The following is a 15,070-nucleotide window of genomic DNA, read 5'->3' as shown; positions in this document are numbered from 1 at the left end:
CTCCTGGGGGTACTGGATTACTTTTTTTTTCAGCCCGAACTTTTTATGAAATCACAGTTATTTTATCATTTGTTCATTTTAATATGGAGGTTTTTGTTTGATATTATTTGGAATAATTTTTTTAAGTTTTATGTGTTACAAAGTCAAGGAGTGTTTTTGATTACAGTTTATAAGAGGATTTTAGTTTTAACATTAAGGTATTTTTTCTTCTTTTTGATTGGGTATTTAATTTGTTCTTTGCTGACTTTGATGGTGTAATGGTTTCTTTTAAATGTTTGTATTTTGTTTTTTTTCTTTTACTTGAGAGAGGATTGAAGTTTTGAAAGGGTTTACACCTGATCTGCTGGTAACTTGCAGCGGAAGTTGGGGTTGGATTGTATTAGGACTGGTTTTCTGGCTCCTTTTTGTAGTTTTTTGTGTTTAAGTTTTTAGTTGTAGGGTTATTTTGTATGGGTTGTAGGTTGTAGTGGTTTTGGTGTTAGTTGTGTTGGGGGGAGGGGACTTGATTGTAAGATTTTAATGTTGTATGACTGGCTTTGTTCTGGTTGGGTTTTGCAGCCTCTTTTGTTTTCCTGTTTGGTAGTTGTTGGGGTTTGGTTTGGTCAGAATGGGGCCAATGGAGGGGGGCAGCCTGGGGAGGGGGGAAGGTGCTCAGCCCACAGCAGGGTTACTTGGTTTGGTTTGGTTTGGTTTGGTTTGGTTTGGTTTGGTTTGGTTTGGTTTGGTTTGGTTTGGTTTGGTTTGGTTTGGTTTGGTTGAGATGGGGGCCAGGGCCAGGGCTTGCTACTTCTTTGTTGACTGGAAAAGAAAGATGAGGTTCCTGGGATTTTTTGTCTTTAACATTTGTGTTGAACAGAGACGTGTTCAGTATCTTAGTGGTTTAACAGATTGTCAGTTACACAAAAAGTTTTGTATTACTTTTTAAAATTTTTCTCATGTCAAACTATGACAGATAGTCAGTCAACAAAAAACACTTCTGAAAGCATTGACTTGACCCATTCAACTTCACAAACTCTAAGCCTGCTCAATTTTAAGTTACTCAACATTTGCAGGAGCACAGAAACAGAAGAAGACACAGAAAGAGAGAAAGGCAAAAAAGATCCAGAGTAGCACAAACACAGGTACCAGCTCCTGGATTCCAGCAGTGTTCAGATGGAAATTCCAAGAGGAGGTTGGGCCAAGACGTGTGCTTGCCTTGTGGTCAGCCTTCAATACCCCTTGGTCTCCCTGGGCCCTTCCCCCAGTGGGACTTGGGCTCATTTGGTCCCTCAGGAGCTGGGCTGGGGCTGCAGACGTGGCTGTGGAGCATTGCCTGTGCTGTGCCAGGGACTGGCAGACACTGCTGGGCTGGCATAGAGGCTCTGGGGGAATTTGGGGTTCCAGGGCAGGGCAAGGCTGGACCTGCCCCTTCCTCCCCTACACATGAAATGTTTCAAGCCAACAATCTCCTCCCGTCTATCAGAATAGGGAATGTTGGAGGTGAAATCCCAATTCTGGCCATGGTTGCCTAGAGGTGAAGGACAGTTCTTTTCCATAGGAAGGAAAGCACAGAGCCTAATGTTTGAAAAGCAGGTGAGAGACTGACTAGGCCAAGGCCAGCCAGACTTGTCAGGAATGGCAGATTTTGTCCGGGAGCAGTCTTTGGATTATGGGAATTTTGGAGGTGGAAGCCAAATCTTGGCCATAGGCACCTGGAGAAGCAGGACAGTTCTTTTCCATGGGAAGGAAAGCATGGAGCCTTCCCCAGTGGTTTGAGGAGAGATGGGAAGTGACCCTTGTGAAACCACTGCAAGCCAGACTTCTCCTGGCAATATTCCTATTGGAACAATCACTGGATATAAGGAAATTAGGAGGTGAAATCCCAATTCTGGTCATGGTTGCTTGGAAAAGGAGAGATCATTTCCATAGGAAGGAAAAGATGGAGCCCCAGTGTTTCAGCAGCAGAAGAGAAGAGACCCTCAACATGCCAAGGTCAGTTGGACCAGTCAGATGGTCCCTGGGAGGCCAAACCAGCCAGAGCTGTTCTGTGTTCCCTTGCTTTTATGGGGCCCCACAGTGCCATAATGGTGACTTGTTTCCAAGGGGTCCAGCAGTGTCACAATGGTCCCTAGGTTTCATAAGGCCCTGCAGTATCACAATGGTCTCCATGATTCCATGAGTCCCCTCAGTGTCACAATGGCTCTCTGGTTCCATGAGGGTGTGAAGTGTCTTAATGGTCTCCCCATGGTTTCATGAGGCCCTGCAATGTCATAATGGACCTTTGGCTCCATGGAGTCTCGCAGTGTCACAATGGCCCCTTGGTCCCATGACACCCCAAAGTGTCACAATGGTCTCCATGGTGCCATGAGGCCCCGCAGTGTCACAATGGACCCTTGGTTTGATGGGGTCACAGAGTGTCACAATGATCTCTACACTCCATGGAGCTACACAGTGTCAGTACAGTCCCCTTGGTTCCATGAGGCCCAGCAATGTCACAGTGGTCTCCATGATTCCATGAGGCCCCACAGTGTCACTATGGTCCCTTGGTTCCATGGCCCCTGCCTTCCCCCCTCCCCTTCTCAGGCCGCCCCGCCAGCTGAGAAATGCTCCTTGGGCCTGTGCCTTGGCCAACAGCCCCTGGGCTCAGCTCCTCTGCAGCTCATCACAAACACTGTCTGCTCCAGGCACTGCTGCTGCCCAACCAGCTCCTGGTTCCTTTAAAAGCAGCACTGGGAACTGTTTTTGCTCCCTTGGTGACACAAGATCCCTGTTCTCACACTGCCAAAGAAAGCTGTTGATGCCAAGTGTGGCCAGGATGAGCCATTGCTGGGACTGAAGCCCCTCTCTTGGGGCCCTGCACACAGCGCTCCAAAAGGAGCCCTTGGAGCTCTCCTGGGCCAGCGACTCCCTCTGAGTGGGGCCTCTCCCAGCTGGGAACTCTCCCGTTTGCTGCACCCGGGGATCCTGAACAATGATGGAGCCTGGGCCGATCCCCCCACTCCTCCAGCTCGACCCTTCACCCGCTGGGGAGATGCCAAAGGATCAACAGGGAGCATTCCCTGCCCTCAGGGGAATTGCTCACAGGTGCCTTGCACTGACTCCTTGTGTCTGTGTGCACACAGGAGTGCCTGTGCTGGGGAAATGTGGCAGAAATGCTGCTTTCTGAGGGGTCTGAGTGCCTTGGATAGCTGAGTCAGTCAGATATCCAGATATCAGTAAGTAAGGTTAAGTCACAAGGTCTAAGCTAAATTAAATGCTGCTAAGAGTTGTTCTTTTGCTAAATTGTTACATTTTATTTAAGTTATTGGTTAAATTAAATATTGTTAAGTGTTATTCCTCTTTTAAATTGCTAAGTCATAGGTTATAAGTAAGGTTAAAAAGTGTTAAGTACTGTTGTTTTGCTAAACTTTGATGTTTAAGGTATTGGTCACATTTAAGGTGTAATTTAAGTCCTGTTACGTGTGAGGCCTGTTAAGCCTTTAGGCCATATTCCTTTTATCCTTACCCTCACTTGTGTCACACACACACACACAGGGATATTTCTCAGTTCATTTCTGGTTTGATTGCCTGGATTCTGTTTGTTTTTGTTGTTGCTTTGTTTCCCTGGTGTGCCTGAAGTGTCCAGTCAGGAGCAGAGTGGCTCTTGCCAAGGAACTTTGTGCTGCTGTCCCTTAATATTAAATCTGTTTTTTGTTGATCCCTTGCCGGGGATTCTTTCAGCGCTCCCAAGCCCTCGTTGGTAGCAGGGTGAAGGAGCCCTGGCCCAGGCTCTGGCCCTGGGGGTCACAGGGACGCTGCCGGGGGGTCCCTGTCCCCCTGTGCCACCCCCAGGGCCCCGGCCCCCCGTCCCCATGTCAGGCTCTGGGGTCGATCTCGTGGAACATCCTCTGGGGGAGGCTGCAGCGCCGGGGGCGGGGGGACCCGGGGGGACAGAAGACCCCGCTGTGCACGAGCAGGGTTGGACTGCTCTGGGGGGAGCTGTGAGGGGGGCTGGGGCAGAGTGACCTCCCCAGTGCCCTCACACAACCCCTGTGATGTCACACAGCCCCTGTGATGTCACACTGCCCCTTTGATATCACACAGCCATCTCTGTGATGCCACACAACCCCTGTGATGTCACACTGACCCTGTGATGTCACAGGGCCAACTCTATGTCACCCTGTGATTTCATACAGCAATGCTGTGACATCACAGAAGACTGATGTCACAAAGTCACCCTGTGATGTCACAATCTGTTCTGTGATGTCATAGCCTCCTCTATGATGTTACACAGCCACCAGGTGATGTCACAACCCACTCTCTGATCCCTCAGAGCCACCCTCTATGATGGCAGACTCTGCTCTATGGCCTCACATCCTGGTCTGTGATATCACAGCCAGCTCTGTGATGTCACCACCAGCTCTGTGGTGTCACAGAACCCTCAAGAACCCTCAAGAACTGAGTTCCATTGAAACACTGAAGTTTCTTGTACTTTGAAGAGATCCCTGTCAGGGACACGACTGAGAAAGTGTCCCCAGGCCCCAGGCAGAGCAGAGAACTGGAGGCAGTGATGACAGGTGGGGACAAAGAGAAGCCAAGTCTTGGTGCCCTGGGGCACAGCAGGGTCTGTGCCACTGAGGGCTGTGAGTAGACACCTTGTCCTGAGGTCCTGGGGCCTCCTGGCACAGCCCCAGCCAGGCTGGGCACTGTCAGCCCCTTGTCCTGCCCTCAGCATCCTCCCCTAGCCCACATCCCAGGGGCCTCAATTAATGCTTTGAGACACTCAATGTGTTGAAGGTACTTTGGATTTTCCTTCCCACACTGAGTGTCTGAGAGGTTTCTGTACCATCCTAGCCACCAATTCTCTCCTCCAAGGAGTCCATGAGGAGCCTGTGTTGGAGAGGGACCTCAGTGGGAGCCATGAATGCCTGGAGACACTTTGGGTGTTTCCTCTGCCTTTGACTCCTGGCAAGGTTTGTGCAATCTCCTCCCAGGCCCTGATGTTCAAGGGCTCAGCTCCAAATGCACAGTGAGGCTCATGAGGATCAAGCACATCCTGACAAACCCTGGCTCTGCCTTGATTTCCCTCTGCTCCAGTGTAGTTGATTAGGAGGTCTTCCTTTGACAGTTATGAAGAAATAGTTCAAAGAGCTTCCAGGAAATATGTAGTCCTATTTTAAAGGGTTTTTTTTTTTATTGCTGTTCCTATTACACAAGAGATGATTGCAGCATTCAGTGACTGATATGGATGCAGGGACTCTCCTAAGGAGGTCTGGCCTGCTCACAGAAGCTGTGCCTTGAGCTCTGAGCCAGTGTGGACAACCTCGCTCCACATTCCCCAAGCCCATTGTGTCTGTCCTCACTCCCCTGGGACCTGCTTTGCTTGAAGAAGTGGCTGCACACAGCCAAAGAGGGATTTTCCTTCATTTGTTTTTGAAGCAATCTAAAACTCCTGAGTTTCCCCACTGCAAACAGACATCCTCCTCAAGTGTGTGCCAAGCCCAAGCTGCCACCAGGAGCACTCCAGACCTGCCCTGGGCCAGCTGTGAAGGTGCATCATCATCCCAACATGCAGTGGTGCCATTGCAAGGGACTGTTGCCATGGTCACTGCAGGGACCCCAATGCCGCGTCTGGGTGCCATGGCAACCCCCATCAGTTCAGGTTTCCCTGGAAACCAGCCCAAGGAGCCATTTCTGCAGCCAGGTTCCATGGACACTTGCCTGCAGAGCTATTGCTGCCCTCGGCTGCCACGGCAACCCTGAGGACTAAGTGGTGCCAGGGCTGTTCCAGGTACCATTGCAGTGACACTCCTTGGTGCCACCAGGTGCCATGGCAACGGCCACGGGGACCCGTTCCTTGGTTTGGTGCCATGGCAACCAATGCCCGGCGCTGTTGTGATGGTTGGTGGCCATGGAAAGCTGCCCTGGCCCCGTGCTCAGGGCTGGTGTCAGTGCCCAGAGCCAGAAGGGTTCCTTGCTGGGGGCTGTGCCATGGCCACCTGCCCTGTGCCGCGCTGGCCGCTCAGGCACCAGGAACCAGCAGCCACCGGCACTGCCAGGGCCAAAGGCCAGGTCAGCCAGACAGAAAGGGGCAGGGCTGGGCACTGTTTCCATGGCAACCGGCACCGGGGGGGACACCTGGGTCACCTGGCCTGGCAGTTGCCACAGAAACCCCGGGCAGGCACTGAGGGCACAGCCCCTGGCACTGAGACACTGCTGGGCCGGGTGCTGAGCACAGGGCTGGGCACGCAGAGATGGTTTTGTTCTTGCTGAGCTGCAGCACAGCCAAGGCCTGTCCTGCCCCTCGTCCAGCCACGCTGGGGAGGGGCTGGGGCTGCGGGGGAGCTGGGCAGGGGACACAGCCAGGACAGGGGACCCCAACTGAGCCCAGGCATAGCCCAGACCAGAGCACATCATGCTCAGGGTGTGAAGGGGGGAACAGGGAGGAAGGGGGGAATTTTGGAGGGAGGGCTTTTGCCTTGCCAGGGAACACTTAGGCAAGAGGGGGCCCTGTTTCTCCAGTGGGCAGGGTCACTACCAAAAACACAGACACCAACTGAAGGAATTGTGTCATTTATATCATGCACAGCTGCAAAGAGTTACAAAAGGATAAGCTCAGCAAAGCACATCATCATTAGCAAAGAATTACAAAAGAAGCTCAGAAATCCATCATAACTCATCATTACATTTTGATGACTAACCCCTTGGTGAAACACCAGAGGTGTTTGTGGCAGACAAAGATTCTGGCTGACTATCTAGGTACACCTTACAGACATCAGCAGTACTTTAGTGACACCGTTCTTCATTCTTTTTTCTCAATCTCATTCGAATTAGGAACAAGAATTCTGTTGCCCATGGAGCTGGCACCTTTTTAATTCCAGAATAATGCCCCGAGGCCCTTTGCTGTTCAGCTTTACCATGCTGTCTGTGGCTAACAAGGCTTGGGGGACCCTTTCCCCTCTGGCTGGAAGGGGCCGGGTCCCAGTCCCTGAGGGGCACCCAGGCTCCTGGATGGAATTCCTGTGCAAGTCCCTCAGTGTCACAGCAGCCTTCACATGGAGACCCGTGGATCAGAGCATTTCCCAAAGGGGCCCATGGGGCAAACAGGGAGATTTGGTCTGGCAGGATGTGTAAAACAATATCCTGGCAGATCTACTTGTTCTCACACAGAATCCCTGGCTGCAGGGACACATTCCCATTGTTCCTGCCCAGGGTTCAGGACTCAGAGTTGTCTTTCCTAGGAGCTGCTCCTTCAGCTGCCTCGGAAGGGCCTTTTGGCCTCTGGACCCACACTCTGGCTCCATTATTAGGGCTGCTGGATCCAAACCCTTTATCTCCACAAATGGTGGTGATTGGAGCTGGATCTCCTTTTTTCACAATAGTTCTTAAAATTCCAAGATCAATAATTGTGCTACCCTGTCATGGGGTTGAATAATCCAATCTTGTTCATTATTGTTTAACAGAATTACTGTAATTTCTCCTGGATATTCTGCATCAATTCCTCCTGCCATGACAGGAACACTTCGCAAGGCCAAGCTCCAAGGGAGCAGTTACCAAAGCAAAGTGTCCTGGAGGAATCTGAATTCCTGTTTCGGTATTGATAGCTCTCATTTGCTTTGAATTTCTCCTCATTAATTCCAATGCACGAAGGCCCAGCCCTGCAGCCTCTGGGCTGGCCCTGCCAGGGGCCATCACAGCCAGAACAATTTCCCAGGCAGCCCAAGTCTCACTGCCCATGGCTGGATTTGCAAACTGGGGGCAGCCGTGCACAGCCAGGGGGTTCCATTTCCCCAGTGGGCCATTGTGAAGGGCATGGAGCACATCTGAGAGATGGGTTCTCCATGGGCAAAGGTTCCCATCTCCTCATCTTTCCAACTGCTCTTTTAACAACCCCTTCACCCTTTCAACCAATCCTGCAGCTTGTGCATAGTCTGGTACATGAAAAACCCTGCAGGCCTAATCACTGTATTTTTCACAGGAAGAGACAAAGCACTCTGCATCACAGTATCAGCACACCCTGTAAAAATAGCCAATTTCATCTCTTTCTCCTTTTTCCATTGTATACAATCTCACAAAGTTGACCACTGACATTAGGGTCCTGGCCAATCCTGTTCTGTAGGGTATTTAGTGTTACATCCCTGAGCAGCCAAAGATACCAAATTACTACTGTCAGCATTTCACATTATTATTGTCAATATTTTACATTATTCTTATTTTACATGTACATATTGATATAGAAATATAGATACAGACACGCAGATATAGAAATATATCTATAAAAATCTATAAATATAAACATGAAGGTCTTATTATCCTATAAATACGTATATACTTATTTATTATATTGATATTTCACTTGCACAAGAGCATCTGAGCTCAAGATTAAAACCTTCTTCTGTTGCTCCATGTGGGAGCATTCCAACAATAATTGCTCCTCCTGAAGGTGCTGTTTCCTATGTGCTCTCAGCAAATTCAGCTTTGTCTGCCCAAACCCACAAGGTCTTTTCCTTTTCCATTTGCAATTTTTGGATGCATTTGAAGCCATCCAGGGGTGCAGCTTCTTTTACCCGACTGCCCCACTGCTCCCATGGGGTTCCGACCTCAGCCCACTCCAGAGCCAGGGAACTCCAGGGAAGAGCTTCCCAGCTGGGAATTTCTGATGGCACTGATTCCTCACATTTACACTGAACAAGTGATATTTTGTTGGCATCTGGCCAGACTGTGCCAGTTTTGTTTTGCCAGTGGGCAAAGTCTGCACCAAAGACACAGACTGCAACTGAAAGAATCAGTGTCATTTGCTGCAGTTCAGGGAAGCAAAGAATCACAAAAGGAGCAGCTCAGCAATGCACCCAACCATCCCCACCAAAGATTGCCTGCAGTGATTAAGAAAGATCCAGCAGCATTTACCCTCAGCCTTTACCATCCCCCAGACCCACACAGCAGCTGGGGAAGCTGTCACAGCCAAGGGCTGCAGAGCCACTCCTGGGCACTGGGAATTCCTGCAGGCGCCTCCAGCCCCAGGTGAGGCTCCAACCCCGCTGGGAGAGGGCCCAGCTCTGACAGTGCTGAATGAAAAAACTGACAGCACTGCTAGTGTGGCAGCATCTGCTTTCATCCTCCTCTTGGGTCCCTCCCAAAGCCTGGCCAGGGCTCAAGGTGGAACCAAGGGAGGTGACTTTGACCATACAGCCTCAAATAAGGTCAGATGTCAGATTTCATGGCCTTGTCTGGCTTCTAAATACACAAAGGTCAATACATGTTTCACTAAGGAGTGGCTACATCTATTACAGTGCTAATGACCATGCATATTTCATCAGGGAGCAGATACAAAGAGAACCTTTGCTTGGAAGGTTCATCCAGAGGCCACCTTGGGCTCAGGGCCTGCTGTCCAGGCCTCACTCAGGGCTGGTGTCCAGGCCTTGGCACTTCAGGGACGTGGTTTAGTGCTGGGCTTGGCACTGCTGGGTGAGCGGCTGCACTGGGTGAGCTCAGAGGGCTTTTCCAACAGAAAGGATTCTGTGATTCCATGATTCTATCCACTGCATTCAGCTGGGGCTATTTTAGCAGAATTCCTTTGCTCCAAAAGTTCCCTCTTGCCCAGCTCCTGTGGCCTGAGGCTTCAGCTCCTTCAGCTCCTGGTGCTGAGCTGCTCATGCTGAACGAGACGACTCGGAGAGAAGAACACAGTCCATGCAATTCCTTCTGGGACACGGAGAGGGGAGGCTGTGCAAACAGGAGCATTGTTTGCTGTGGCCTCCTCTCTGCCCTTCACGCCTTTCAGCGCTTTGAACCAGCCAAGAGCTTTCTCCAAGAGTGCAATGAAGCAGCTGCTCCTGCTCCCAGGCCTGGCTCTCTCCAGTCTCTGCCCTTGCCTGGTTCTGTCCCTCTTGCTGTGCCCTCTGTTCCCCCAGGGCTCGCTGGCTGCTGCCCAGGACTGTGGCACTGGCACAGATCCAGTGCTCCAGAGCCTCCTTTCTGTGCCCTTGCAGCTGCCTGGGCACAGCAGCCTTTTCCATCTGGAAGCTCCCCATGCACAGGGAGTGCCCAGCTCCATTCCTTGCACAGCCTCCAGGAGCCCAGGGCTGCCATCTCCAGTCCCTGCTGGCACTGGGGGCTCCCAGGTGCCTCAGGCTGCTGTGACACCACTGCACACGGGAGGCAAGAGGGGCAGGGGCTGTGCTGACAGTCAGCTCCATCTGCTCCATCTGCTGCTGCTCCATCTGCTGCTGCTGCTGATGCTGCTGCTGCTGCTGCCGCCGCCGCCGCCGCCGTGGGGTCATTTGTGCAGCCCTGGCCCAGAGTCAGGGATCAGATCCTGCCAGTCTCTTCCAGCCCTGGCTGCTCAGAGTTTGGGCCTGGGAGCCTCAGGTGGCCAAAGGCAGCTGCTGCTGGTGCCTCTGTGTGCCCGTGTTCAGCAGTGCTGCTCCATCAGTCTGTGCCCAGCAACGGGGAAAAGCCTCAGCCCTGCAGGGCCAGGAGCTGCCGGGCTCTGCCTGAGCAGCTCAGCCAGCAGGAAGGGAGCTGCTCCACACAGGAACCAGGAGCAAAGAACATTCCTTTTGTAGGACATGTTTTCTATTGAAAGGAAAAAAAATAAAAAGCAATAAAAAACTTTATAAAATGTGAAAGATAACAACAAAACCCAAGTCTGCAGTGGAAAATCTTCTCTAACTTTGATTTAAGAGGTAACTGATCTTTTGAAACAGTACTCAGTTATTTATTTTGTAAATGTGCTGATGGCATGGATCCATCTTACTTACCTCAGCAATCTTTATAAAAAGTTTTTGGGGATTGTTTCCAATATTGTTATTTTAAATTGTGGTCGAAGAAAGAGGAAATTGCTTTGTGCCATTCCAGCTCCAAGCAGGACTGGGAATGGAAACTCTGTCAAAGCCCAAATCCTTTCCAAGATGACCTTCCTTCTCAGCCTTTGAATGAGCTACACATTCCTTTTGAAACTGTCATGGATTTCTTAGAGACACAAAGTCCCACTGACAGCTTTTTGCTCTGGTTTGGAAGTGCAGAAGAGCAATTCTCCATCCACCAGCTCCAGACTGCACTGCCTCAGGAGCACGGCCCACTCGCCAGCTTTGGCCCACTCGTGGCACTTCTAGAGGAGGAAGAAAGTGCTGTTGCACAATTCCAGCCAATCAAGAAGGAAGAATGGGACACACAAAACACCCTGTACAGATCCAGGAATTCAGCTGGGACTGTGGAGAGTTTGGGTCCTTGACAGTTGGATGTGTGTCCCCAGCTGCAATCTCTGGGCCTGCAGCAGAGTCTCACTCACCTGCCAAAGCAGAAAGCTCAGGCGCTGTGCTCGCAAGGGGCTCGTCTGATGCAGAGCTGTCAGAGCAATGTGAGGGCAGAGCCAGCCCAGCTGGGCCCAGGGCTGAGCCCAGCAGAGCCCTGGCAGAGCCCAGAGCAGCCTCAGCACCTGCAGAGCCCAGCTGCAAGGAGAGAAAGCAGAAAGTGCCTGTCAGCTGAGGGCTCCTGTGCCCTTGTGCCAAGGCCTGTGGTGCCCAGGCCATGCTGACTGTGCCCAGAGCTGTGCCCAGAGCTGCCCATCCCTGCTGCCTTTGGCAAAGAGCAGGAGGGCAGGACATGTGCCCAGCCTGCAGCCAGCCACGGCACATCCAGCCCTCAGCAGCTGCCCAGAGCAGGATGCTCCTGTGCTCGCTGCCAGCTCCCAAAAGCTCTGATCCCACCCTGCCAAGCACACAGGGACCCACCTCACGCCAGCCACGGCTGCAAGAAAAGCTGCTCCCAAACCATGGCCTCAGCCTTCTCCAAGGGCACGGCCCATCCACGCCACAGCTGTTCCCCAGCACTTCCCCATTCACACTGGACCACCTGGAACATTTCCTCTGGAAAAATAAACAACACATTCTTGAAAAGAGATTAGAGACAAAAAGGGAAAACAAAAAAAATAGTAAAAAGTCTTATCTCTGTCAGAGCCTTGAGGAAGGCTCCCTCTTGGGTGAGGGAAGCCCACACTTTCTCTCTTCCCCCCTGCACTGTCCCCCAAAATCACGGTGATCCCAAAGCAAACAAGGGCAGTGGAGCAGCCCAAGCCCTTCCTTGCCTGCACAGCAAAGCAGCTGTGCACAGGTTCTGCAGTCCCACCTCTGCTCCCACCATGGGGGTTGGTTTGTGTCAGGCTGGCTGCCCCAGCCCCAGCCCCAGCTTGGGGCACGGTGGGTGCTGGGGGCTGTTGGCAGGGCCAGGAGCCCAATCCCATTTCGTACCCACCCCAGCCCATCCTCCCAGCCCTGCCAAAAGCAGCTGGGCAGCCACTGAAGAATGAGTTGCATCTGCACCAGCAAAGGGGGAGCCTTTGGTTCCCAGCCAGGCTGGGCCATGCCCAAATCTGGCAGAATTTCCCCAGGTGGGGACTCATCTGCAAATTCCCTGTGGAGTTTGGCTTTGAAGAAGGTGCCAGAATCAAAGTCCATCACCTTCAGCCTCCAGTGGCCAGGCTGAGGAAGAGCTTCTAATCCTTGGTGTCATCCTCACTCTCTCCAGCAGCAGCAGCAGCAGCAGCAGCAGCAGCAGCAGCAGCAGCAGCAGCAGCAGCAGCAGCAGCAGCAGCAGCATCCCCACCTGGTACAGCTTCTCCAGGGGCTCCTTCTCCTTCCCTGGGGGCAGACCAGGCTCTCAGGGCTCTGCCCAGGGCCCCAGCTGTCAGGGAACCAGAACAAGCAAAACCAGCTTGGATGGCGGCCACCAGTGCGGGGCAGAGCAGCTCAGCTCCAGCACAAGGGCTGCGTGTTCCCATCCCATGACCCCGGTGCAGTGACACAGGCAGCACAAAAAGCTCTGAGTTCCTTTGCTTCTCATTGCCAAGGCATGTGTGGAGCAGGAACTTACCAGGGCCCTGGATACTCCAGGGACCTGGAGAACCATTCCCAGCAATTGGGAAAATCCTAGGTGCTCCATACACCCATAGATGAGGTCTCCGAAATTGCCCCAAAATTGGGTCCAGCTTTTAGAGGCCAAAAAGAGCAAGTCCAAGTGTCTTGATGATATTTTTAGCCCAGAAAGTCCTGCAGCTGATGGCACACTTCACAGTCAGCAGGGGACACAGCTAGGCCAAAGCCCAGACCTCTGCTGGGAGCCTTTCTCCTCAAATACCCTTCAGACAAACCTACATGCAAGTCACTTGGGAAAGTTTCTTCCAATGATCCATTTCTGGCACATAACTGCACAGGGTTATGGGAAAGATTCTAAAGCAGCTGCTCTGGAGTCAAAGAGCCAGCACTAAGAGTCCTTGTCATCTATTTGTAGCTAAATCCTACTTTGGGGGAGTCGAAGGACTTTGGAATGAGATAGAAAGCGGACCTCTGAGTTTTTTAGATGATGCCATTGCTTTTTGTTCTCTTCTACAAAGACAGGAAGGGTGATTTTGGCTCACATCTCCACCGCATGGCTCATAAGGCCACAAGACTTGTAGTTAAAAGAGCTTTGAAGGATTTCTTGGCCAAGAAGACACGGCCAACAAGGATACTTGTGTTTTGGAGCCTACCCTTCAATATTTCATCTTATGGACTCATGCTACAGTGTAAGCTTCCTTAGCCAATCATGTTATGACACACAAACTCACAGCACTGCATCCTAAACTTCTTGTTTACAATTGTAACTACTTTTAGTTTTTCTAGATCTTGGACTCTAAAACTCTAAACTTTCCTCCCCGTGTCTCTGCTATAATAAACTAGAAATCCTTGTTCTCCCTTCTAGCACCTAAGTTTGGAAGCCCTTTCCAAGGTCTCCGATCAAATCCTGTGTTTAATTCTAAGCTTTGCTGACAAGACCAAAGGTCTGAGATTTCCCCGCATTTGGGTTTCCAACAACACTGATGCTTTTAGTTCCAGAGTGCCCAGGATCCCTCTTGCAAGTCAGCTCTGGCAGGAACAAGGCGGCTGCCAGGGGGCTGCTTGTGGCCTCTGCCAGCCCATTGCTCAGGGCTTGCCAGCGCCCCAGCCCCTCAGGGGCTGCCCCAGCCCGTCCAAGCTGCCTGGCAGCAGCACCGCAGCCCCACAGCAGCTCCAGAGCAGCCCCATCCAGAGGCACCTGGGAGCCCTCAGCAAGGCAGCCAGCACCACACGGGCAGGAGGACACGGATGGTGCTTCCTGCCTGGCACAGGGCTTGTGGCCATCTCCAGGCACCGCTCTGGCAGGGATCCCCGCAGCCCCGGGCACTGCCCACCCGCTCTGTGGGCAGCACAAAGGCTTCAGCAGAACCACCAAAGGCCAAGGGGCTTCTGGCCATTTCCCCTTGCCCACTGCACGCCTGGGCAGCTGCCTGAGCACAAGCACCCTTCTCCCCCTTCAGGGCCTCACCACCCCTCAGCCTGCTGTGCTGCTGAGCACAAGCTCCCTTTTCCCCCTTTCCTGCCTCTTGCCCTGCAGACCCTGAACAGCAAAGAAAAGCTCCTGGCAGTCTGTGTATCATAACGCATTCTAAAATTATTTATAGTAATCTATAATATATAGCAATATATATAATTATAATATACTCTAGAATTTATTTATTTACAATATAGATAAAAAATGGAAAGGAAGAAAAGAAAAATCTTAAAGAAAAGGAAAATTACCCCTGGCTCAGGTTGCCCCAGCAAAGACAGCCTCCCAGATCAGCTCTCCTCCTCAGTCATCTGGCAGTGCAGCAGCCGAGCCCCGACAGGCGAGGCCGAGTCCGCCATGCCCTGCGCAGCTGATCGTGCAGCCTCTGGATGGTGGAATATCGCCCACGCTGTATTGCCCGGAGGACATGCAGTGTTTCAAGTGCCAGCTGTGACACGGCAATGCTCCTGTCCTCCGTCAGGCATTCCAGGGCTGCAAGAGAGAGGAACAGAGGCACGGTCAGAGCCAGATCTGCGGGGACACCAGGAGAGCCCCTTGCAAGGGCCATCCCAGCCGGCTCTTGCCATGGCCAGGAGGGAGCAGGGAGGAAGGGGATCAGCCCGAAGCTGCTGGCCACCAATGGCCCACGTGGCCCTGAAAGCTCCGCATGCTCTGCCCATGGGAGCAGAGCCCTCCGCAGCCGGGGCAGGGCTTGCAGCTCCCCTCGGCAGCCCGCGCTGTCAGCCCGCTGCCCTCACTCACCAGTGCA

The sequence above is a fragment of the Melospiza melodia genome, unplaced genomic scaffold (assembly GCF_035770615.1).
Source record: "Melospiza melodia melodia isolate bMelMel2 unplaced genomic scaffold, bMelMel2.pri scaffold_55, whole genome shotgun sequence".
Classification (NCBI taxonomy): domain Eukaryota; kingdom Metazoa; phylum Chordata; class Aves; order Passeriformes; family Passerellidae; genus Melospiza; species Melospiza melodia.
This window is presented reverse-complemented; position numbering follows the sequence as displayed.